The 9317-nt window shown below is 33.7% G+C and overlaps 1 long non-coding RNA gene across 2 annotated transcripts; it reads left to right on the top strand.

Annotated features, from left to right (window-relative positions):
- The first annotated feature begins 3654 nt into the window (after positions 1 to 3654).
- Positions 3655 to 6719, top strand: LOC115967502. 2 transcript variants are annotated; one of them, XR_004086466.1, is made up of 4 exons: positions 3655 to 3878; positions 4362 to 5576; positions 5729 to 5819; positions 6362 to 6719. It is a non-coding gene; the product is annotated as an uncharacterized LOC115967502 (long non-coding RNA). The 2 variants fall into 2 exon arrangements; XR_004086465.1 differs by lacking the exon at positions 4362 to 5576.
- Positions 6720 to 9317: the final 2598 nt, after the last annotated feature.

Genomic DNA, 9317 nt, shown 5'->3' with positions numbered 1-9317 from the left:
AGAGTAAAAAAAAGAAAAAAAAAGGGGGGGGGGGGGTCAGATATTTTAAGGAGCCACATGTGTGACCCCACCTACCCCACTCCCCTCAACCACACATCTCACAAGTATCCTCACCCTCTTGGCCGGCCACTCATTTGCTTCTTTCCTTCTTCTTCTTCTTCTTCTTCTTCTTCTTCTTCTTTTTTAATTTTCTCTCCATACAACAAACACTCCTCTCTATCACTCTCTCATCCCCTTCCACGGTACCCACTCCATAGCACTACCTCCACCATCATTTTCCGACAAGGATCACCTGAAAACTCCATAGGAAAACGTTAAGGCTCACTCATCTCTAAAGGAGTTTATTTCAGATCGGGAAGATTCACCTAAGGTAATTTCTCTTAATTTCGCCAAAAATCTTCAATACCTCTCTCTCTTCGTAACCCCAAAACCAAATGGGAATTGAAGTTAGAATTGATGCATTAGAACTCCTCCTCGTTACTCAACCTTAGCCATGTCGAAAGATTCAGATCAGGTCGTTGAGAGTGAGATTGGCAGTGGAGGTTCCGGCATATTGTAGCTATTATTTTATGTGTTTGTCTTTTCAGTTTTCAATGTATTTTGTGGTTAGTGAGATGAGAGTAATTTGGGTCATTCCTTGCATTTCCAACGATAATAATGATCAAAAGCGCTTTTGCGTTTGCAAAAGCTCCTCAAACCTGCTTTCATCCAAAGGCTCAATTCTTTGCACTTCAAAACACAGCTTTTTTGAGAAAGCACGTTTTGAAACATTACCAAACGCTTGATTTGTTTTTTTGGTTTCAAAAAGCGCTTTTTGCCGTCTGAAAGTGCAAACAAATAGGCACTAACCTTCACTATAAAAATTGGTGAAAAGTCTTTTGAAGAATGGGCCGGTACATATGTTTAAACACATGTTTTCAGTTTTTAAACAACATTACACACTTTTTCATCCACACGTATTTTCAAAAAAACCGAAAACTGTTGTTTAAACACGTGTACCAAACGGGCCCAACTCTGAGCATATGATAAACATTATAGTTTAAACCAGTACGTGCATACCAAAATAGCAATTAATACAACAAAGACTCAAGGTCATTCCTTCACGGTGGTTTCACCTATATACTTTGTAGAAATAGAAATAAAGCACTATAATATTAATTAAAGTAACAAATTGAGATGTGACATAATATCCAACTACTTAGGTGGTTGCTCTAGTGGTTATGGGCTCATTCTTAAGGGTTTGGAAGGTAATATAAAGGTCTCAGGTTTGAATCCTGCAATAGAAAGCGCTTTGGAAAATAACTTCATGCTCTTGGTTCATGCTCACTAATGTTCTCGATGGTGCACTACTCTGGCTCATTCGAATCCTTTGCTTTCGTAGGTCTGGGTCCAGTAAATAAAGTGTTATTATGATCACGCTCAGGTGGAAGATGCCAACTAATCAAATTGCTCTACTTACTCTTTTTCTTTTCTTTTTCCTCAGCAAAAAAATGAAAAATAAAGACATGATATCCAACTCTTCTAATAATTAATAAAACTGATTACAGTAGCAAGATATGATTTTGATATAGTCTAATAGTCTGGTAATTAATGGCTTTAGTTACAACTTACAAGTAAAAAATAGCAATACCTAGGGGCTAGGTGTCGGCTTTAGAGTTTAGATACATAAACTTCCATATTTAAACCTTTTGTCGAGGAATACTGATTGTCATTTGTTCACTTCCTCAAAAAATTATTCGTGGCAAATTGTTAAACTGTGTTGTGCCCTAAACCTAAATCCACTATTAAAAGTTCAAACTTCCCTAAAAAATAAGAGAATATGTATTTACGACAATTATTTTTATAATGGTTGTAACTTTCTAGTCTGACTAGAGCACATTAGGCAACTACTTTAACAAAATCTAAAATTTTAAAATATATAAAATTGCTTTTTATGTTGCTGTTAAAATTTTTTGAAGATAAAAAATAAGAATATTCTAGTATCTACTTTATATCTCTCTCCAAATTTTTTTTTTTTTTTTTTTTTTGTGGTCTCATCCAAATTCTTAACCCTTTAAGCCATAATTTTATGGGAAATTATATACCTTCAATAAAAGTTGCTATGGTCTATGGATCACATGTATGCCTAGTTGTTCTGCTTGTGCTGTCAAAATGCTTGAAAACTAAAGTCTCTAGTCTAGGCTATGAAAATTGAATAAGGCTCCTTCATCGATGTGACCTTTTCTGAGAGGAACATGAACTTACATGGAAAAGGAAGGAAATAAAAAAGGACGAGATAAATTGAAAGATAAAAGAACAAATCATTTTCATGCAAAATTCAATTAGTTGTCACATCTACAAAGTAGAGAGAGTACATCATATGGGAGTCTGGGACTACTTTTTGTTTTGCATGGGAACCGAACCAATTGTCACCACCAACAACAGTACGAGAGTGTTGCGGATTTGAACCAAATCTACTCATCATTCAAGTCTTTAGGGGCAAATATGTAATTAAATCCCCATTCAAAAGACGATAATACCCTTCCCAAACCATTTTTGTACCTCATCAAACCAAGAGTAAGTATTGTATGAGACGGTCTCATGATCCGTCTCATACAAGAATTTTCTTTAAACCAATCTGCCAAGCTTACCATTCACACATTAGTATTTACATCACTTATGTAAAATTTTCGGTATATTTTACAATAAGAAATTTTTTTTTTACACGACTATTTTTTCAAAACACTCACATCAAATTATTTATTCTACAATATATTTCAATAAAATATTTATTAGTTATTTATATTTTATTATTTTCTCTAATGGTTAGTGTGCTACATTAATGTGTGAGTTAATATAAAAATATAGGATAACAATTAAATAATATAAATCATATGATAGAAAGATACAGTATACACTGTTACTATAACACACTTCTATTTTTATACAATTATTATGCAAAGACTGATGTAATAAACTTGCATATAGGTCAATTTTTATAAATTTTTTTCACTTTTTGTATTTTAGCTTCATTGATGGAATTGCTCTAAATATGTGAAACAGACTTGTGAGTGTGAAGCAGAAATTAAAAACTTATAGGAAAAAAAGGACGACATAAATAAAGTGTGTGTTTGGGTTGGACTTCTTTTGCGTTGCGTTGCGTTTCTGTTTTTTTTTTTTTTTTTTTACGCGTTTTCATTTGGAGTATTGCGGTTACTGTTCACTTTTGTAGTGAATAGTGCATATATGCACTGTTCACGGACCCATAAATTACACTTTTTATTAACTTTTTCATTAAAAATGGGTCCCACGGTACTATTCACACATTTAAAAATTATTTTCCTACAGTGTTTTCAGTTTTTAATTTTCAATTTTAGCAAAATAAGTTCTATCCAAACACACCAAAAAAGAGAGAAGAATAGTTCACAATGTCACATCACGATTCATAGATGGTACACTTTTTTTTTTTTTTGGGTTAAAGATTCATAGATGGTACTTGCGTTGGTTGGATTGGAACAACAATTAATAAAAAATAAAAAACTCTGGCAAAGAGTGGTACCAACCCAATGACACAATGAATTCTTTATAACACCACAAAGAATGAAAAGACATCAAAACCCTTCTCAAACCATTTTCACCCCCTATATATATATATATATATAGAGGTTAGAGACACGACCCCCCACCCTAGCCTGAGAAAACAAAACCAAAACACGATAACTCATAACTAGCCCCAGCTGAGAAAATTGGATAACTCACTAGCCCTAACTGAGAAAATTGGGGGAAAAAGGATAGGTTTGGGTCGGCAGAGGAGACCGAGTTTGAGAGAGAGACCGAGATTGAAGCCGAGTTTGAGATTGAGACCGATTTTGATAGAGAGACCGATTTGGAGGCAACAGGTATTCAATCATTGTTCTTATCAGCTTCTAACGAAATAATTGTTTTGTTTTCATAGTTGAAAGATCAGGCTTCATGGTTGTGTTGTTGTTGTTGTTGTTGTTGTGGGGTATAATGTTTTATGTCTTTGGTTAAGTTTTAAATTGTTTATTCTCTGATGGGTATTGAAAATTAGGGATGGTTAGTTTAGTGTATAGTTTCTCTGTAGGCATTGATCTGTGAGCCTTTAAATTCTGATTCTTTGAGATTGTGTATTTGAAATTTTAGTGCCTTTTTCAAAGACTGATTTCAAATACACAATCTCAAAGAATCAGAATTTAAAAATTCCTTATGAATTTCGAATTTATATCCAGTCATCCACGGAATACTTATGGACTACACAATATATATATATATATAACGAACAATATATATATATATATATATATAACGAGCATAAAGTAATCTCCTACTCTTCTTCATCCTCTTCATATTCTTTGATGCAGAAATTCCCATCAGACAGATTGAGAAGACTCGGACGTACAGAGTCCAATACTTCATGCCTCCCAAAAAATACTCCTTAAGCACTACACAATTTATATAACGAACAATATATATATAACGGGCATAAAGTAATCTCCTACTCTTCTTCATCCTCTTCATATTCTTTGACGCAGAAATTCCCATCAGGCAGATTGAGAAGACCCGGATGTACAGAGTCCAATACTTCATGCCCTCAAAAAACTATCAATCAAAAAACTATCAATGTGCAGGCTTTCTTCATAGCATTTTTAATTGACTAAATCAAATGCATTAATACGGCAAATAAAGTCATCCTCCTTCTAATCAGCCCAATATAGGATGCTACCAGCAGTAACAAAACTTCCGAAATCAAAGTACTCCGTTTCAATCAATCTTACTGATCTTGCAACCCTATAATGAAAACCCTCTTACAATCAGCCAGAAGTTTTGTCCAAAGACATGTTGCAACATCATAACCATAGATTTGAGCAATCTCACCATCACTTGAAATTGTAGCAACAAAAATCTTTTGATTATCCTCTAAAGATGCAGTAAACACAAGATTCGACCTAATCCTAAATCTAGGATTTGTCAAGGGAATTAAGTTGAATCTTGTGTTTACTGCATCTTTAGAGGATAATCAAAAGATTCTTGTTGCTACAATTTCAAGTGATGGTAAGATTGCTCAAATCTATGGTTATGATGTTGCAACATGTTTTTGGACAAAAATTCTGGCTGATTGTAAGATGGGTTTTCATTATAGGGTTGCAAGACCAGTAGGATCGATTGAAACGGAGTACTTTGATTTCGGAAGGTTTGTTACTACTGGTAGCACCCTATATTGGGCTTTTAATCGGGAAGAGGATAACTTTATTTGCCGTATTAATGCATTTGATTTAGTTAATAAAAAATGTTATGAAGAAAGCCTGCACATTGATGGTATTTTTGGGAGGCATGAAGTATTGGACTCGTCTAGGTCTTCTCAATCTGCCTGATGGGAATTTCTGCCTTATCTTGCAATCAAAGAGGATGAAGAAGAGTAGGAGATTACTTTATGCTCATTATATATATTGTGTGTGCTTAAGGTGGACAAGGAAGAAGAAGAGGATGATGATGTTTACAAACACGGGTTGAGAGTTTCCATTAGTCCATAAGTATTCCGTGGATGACTGGATACCCCTTCTTGAAAGTGTGTTAGTGTAAGTTTCTTGCCTGCTATATGTTTAATGAGGTTTATTATTTTATTTTGCCCTTTGATCTAGCCCAATAATTGCATTAGGAAGAGTTTATCTCATTTGCAACTAATAGTAACATTACATTTTGTCGGTTATTTGTATGCTTCATCTTGTAGGGATGAAGGGAAGAAACTAAGTTCATCAAATGAGTGGCCTTCTTTAAGGGCCTGCAACCTGTTGGAAAATTAAGAAAAAAAAAAAAAAGAGGTATTCTCTTTTTCTAATGCAATGCACTTATCGTATTGAGTGGCCTTCTTTAGATTTGGGTTGTGGTAATGGGGGCGGGTGGGCAGTGGAGGTGGCTGTGGGTTGTGGGTTTGCTAGTTGTTCTTCAAAATCTTCATATGAGAGAGGGAGAGACAGATAAAGTGAGCTGTGGAAGAAATAATATTTGAATGAAAAGCTAAAGAAATAATAAATTAAAAGTGGGTTATATTGATTTTAATGGGATTTTCTTTGTTGGGATTTGTTGCTTGCAAAAATTTGAGACACAAATTTCTTTCCTGTAATTGGGTTTATTTCATTTTTAATTGAAAGTGGGTCTTGATTTTGAGCTTTTATACTGTAACAATTTGTGACATATTATTTATCTTCATTGTTGTGAGTGGGTTCCTTAACTGGGTTGATTTATCTTTTGTTTTGATGAATTCCAAACAAATATTTGTTCATTATGTTGTAAGATTAGAGAAATTAAATGGCAAAACAGAAAGCTCAATTTTTTTGATTCTCTAATAATGTTTTTGTTCCAGTGCCCGACCAAGCTTGTAGCGGGACTGGCAGTAATAATGCATGGAGACCATATGAGGATAATTCTGCTGCATCATTTAATCATATGATGGTGTATGATATAGTCCTTAACCTATTAATTTGACATTTAATTTCATGGCTATTTGTATTTGCTAAGATAGAGACAAATATGCAACAGAATGTGAAGTAATAGTTGTTGTATGAGTATGACACTCGAGCAGATATGAAATGATGCACATTTTGGTGCCATTTCTAAGTTTTGTAACCAGTGCATGCCCCCTTTCTAAACTGATGATTGTTGCAAGCAGTTTCATCAACAAGGAAGAAAATCAAAATGCAATTATGGTTTTCTTTCAACAACACAGTATTGCTCTCTGAGGTGTTTCATAGTGATATAGTTTAAAGATATGGGAAGCAGAAAAATTGCTCTGGTGTTGGACAAAAGGGTCTGTATTTTTTGCCTGAAAGCATGGAAGCAAGGAAATCATTTTGATAATCTTCCCTGCCATTCCATTTTTTTCTTTATTCCTGACTAGCTGGAGAAATACAATTTAATTCAAGCAGAACTAAAGCAAGTAGATAAAGTTTATGCCTCTAACAAAACGATAATCACTTCCTTTAAAGTTTATAGTACAGAATAAAGGATATGCCAATGCATTTTTTTTTAAAGAGAGACAATAATTGGCAAGTAGAAAAGAGTTTTATCTTGAATGGGACCATTTTCATCCTTTTGCAACCGGCAATCCTGCACCACATGACAAAACTCAAAAGTCAATAAAGTAACAAAACCCTCCCTCTCCTCCGCTTCCAGTATAATAATGTAATAAAGAAAATGCTAACCAATGCTACATTTACAAACCATTTTTAGAAATATTTTATGAGAAGAATGATAAAATAAATCAATGCGCTAAGGGCATTAGTTTAGAAACCATTTTTAGAAATATTTTATGGGGAGAATGATAAAATAATAAATGTTATTGATAGTTTTTTATATTTCTTATAAAAATGGTGTTAAAACTTTTCTATTATAGTTTATTAACAATTGCTCTAATGTCATTTATTAACATGACCCAATAATAAAAAGCAAAGTGATGGGAACAAGGGGAAAAGGAATAGAATATGTGCTGGCAGCTTAGGTGAACTTGAATTTACCATTATATTTATAGGTAGGACAAAACTTATGTACAGTAATTTAGGTGCTGTTTTTTAAATTTACTTCTTAAGATTCTGTCACGTGGCTACTTAACTTAAAAAATACACTTCAATCCATAAAAATAAAAAAAGTCACATGGCAGAATTTTAAGAGAAGAACATAATGAAAAGCACCTAAATATTGTACCTAAGTCTCACTCTTATAAGTATTAGAGTGGCTAGTCTTGTCCTCCATCTCAAAGTTCCCAAAATAAACAATCATTTCATTGTGTTTGACAAATCATTGAACTCATCATATCCAATTTATCTTTTTACCTACATTAAAATAAAGTTTGGTTGGGAATGACTAATTTTTATGGAAATATATCATGTCCAATTTTGAACAAGTTTCCTCTGACAAAATATTTTACCAAACTAAAAATAAATAAAACTGGTTATGAGTATGACATGCCAAGCACCCACTTAATTTTTAATTTTATTATAACAAAAATTATTGTTGCAATTGGGCTGAAAGCCTTTGACTCTCTAAACAGAAGTTACTTCGAAAACCTTTTTTTTTTTTGGAGAAGAAATACTGATATGCATAGAAACTACAAATAGTTAAAAGTCTATTACAAGATTTGCAGTCAGAATCGCAGGCTATAAAATCCTCCACCATAGGCTGTGGGTTATTAAAAAAAAAAAAAAAAAACAGTTACTAATACTAGAGGAACTAAGCCTTGCAAAGGCATTTGCAGTGATTGGCTTCACCAAATTTGACAATGTTGAAAGAATTTTTTTTTTCTCTAACTCTCCATCTTGTTGGATTGGTAATATTTAATCTAAATAACGAAATGGATCCATTTAAAATGAAGATTTTAATACAATACGGAATGCACCCCATTCATTATCAAATGAACTTGGGATGTTTCAATGAACTAGTATTAATTATTAACTATGCAGAGAACTGAAAAGACTAGAATCTGACACAAAGCTGCAATTAGCATACTCCAAAGACTAAAGTGCAACTATATTCAAAATCCATATGTCTTGAGGCACTTCCGCATAAAATTTTGGAGGTACATACTAAGAGCATTTAATTGACAACTAAGATAGAATAGCCATAACATATGAAACCCTCAAAGCAATGTAATCGTAACCGTCTTTGCCCTTAAATTCATTCCCTGTCTTTGTCCTTAAATTCATTCCCGGCATAATTGGAGTACATGACTATGCTCCCTGGAGCGAGGGATAATGGTTTCCTGTTGCCTTCTTCATCTAGAAGACCAGGCCCAACCGCAATCACCTGTCACATCCAATGCATAATAAACATCAAACATTATTCTGCCCAAACACCAAAACCCCATCTTACAATCCTAAAACAAGTATTCAGCTAATGCTTGGGAGAGCATAAAGCTGAAGATGCTCTGGTCCTCACCGTCCCAATGGAAGGTTTCTCCTTGGTCACGTTTGTCAGCAACAAACCCCCAGCAGTCTTTTCCTCAGCCTCAGCAACCTGCACTTGAGTTCAAATGTACAAGGTATACTACTAAGGGTCCGTTTGGATACAGCTGAAAACTGAAAACTGAAACTGAAAACTGAAAAATACTGTAGCAAAATAATTTTTAAATGTGTAAATAGTACCGTGGGATCCATTTTTAATATTTTTTTCTGAATAAAGTGATTGTGGGTCCCATGAACAGTCTATAAACAGTGTACAAACAGTGTATGAACAGTAAAATTTGTCTCTATACAGTAAAATTTGTCTCCCGCACAGTGTATAAACAGTACTTTTACTGTTCATTCGCTGAAAAAAAAAAAAAAAAA

This window comes from Quercus lobata, chromosome 11, assembly GCF_001633185.2.
Source record: "Quercus lobata isolate SW786 chromosome 11, ValleyOak3.0 Primary Assembly, whole genome shotgun sequence".
Lineage (NCBI taxonomy): Eukaryota > Viridiplantae > Streptophyta > Magnoliopsida > Fagales > Fagaceae > Quercus > Quercus lobata.
Note: the sequence above shows the minus strand (reverse complement) of the source record. Positions and strands in the feature narration are given on the sequence as shown.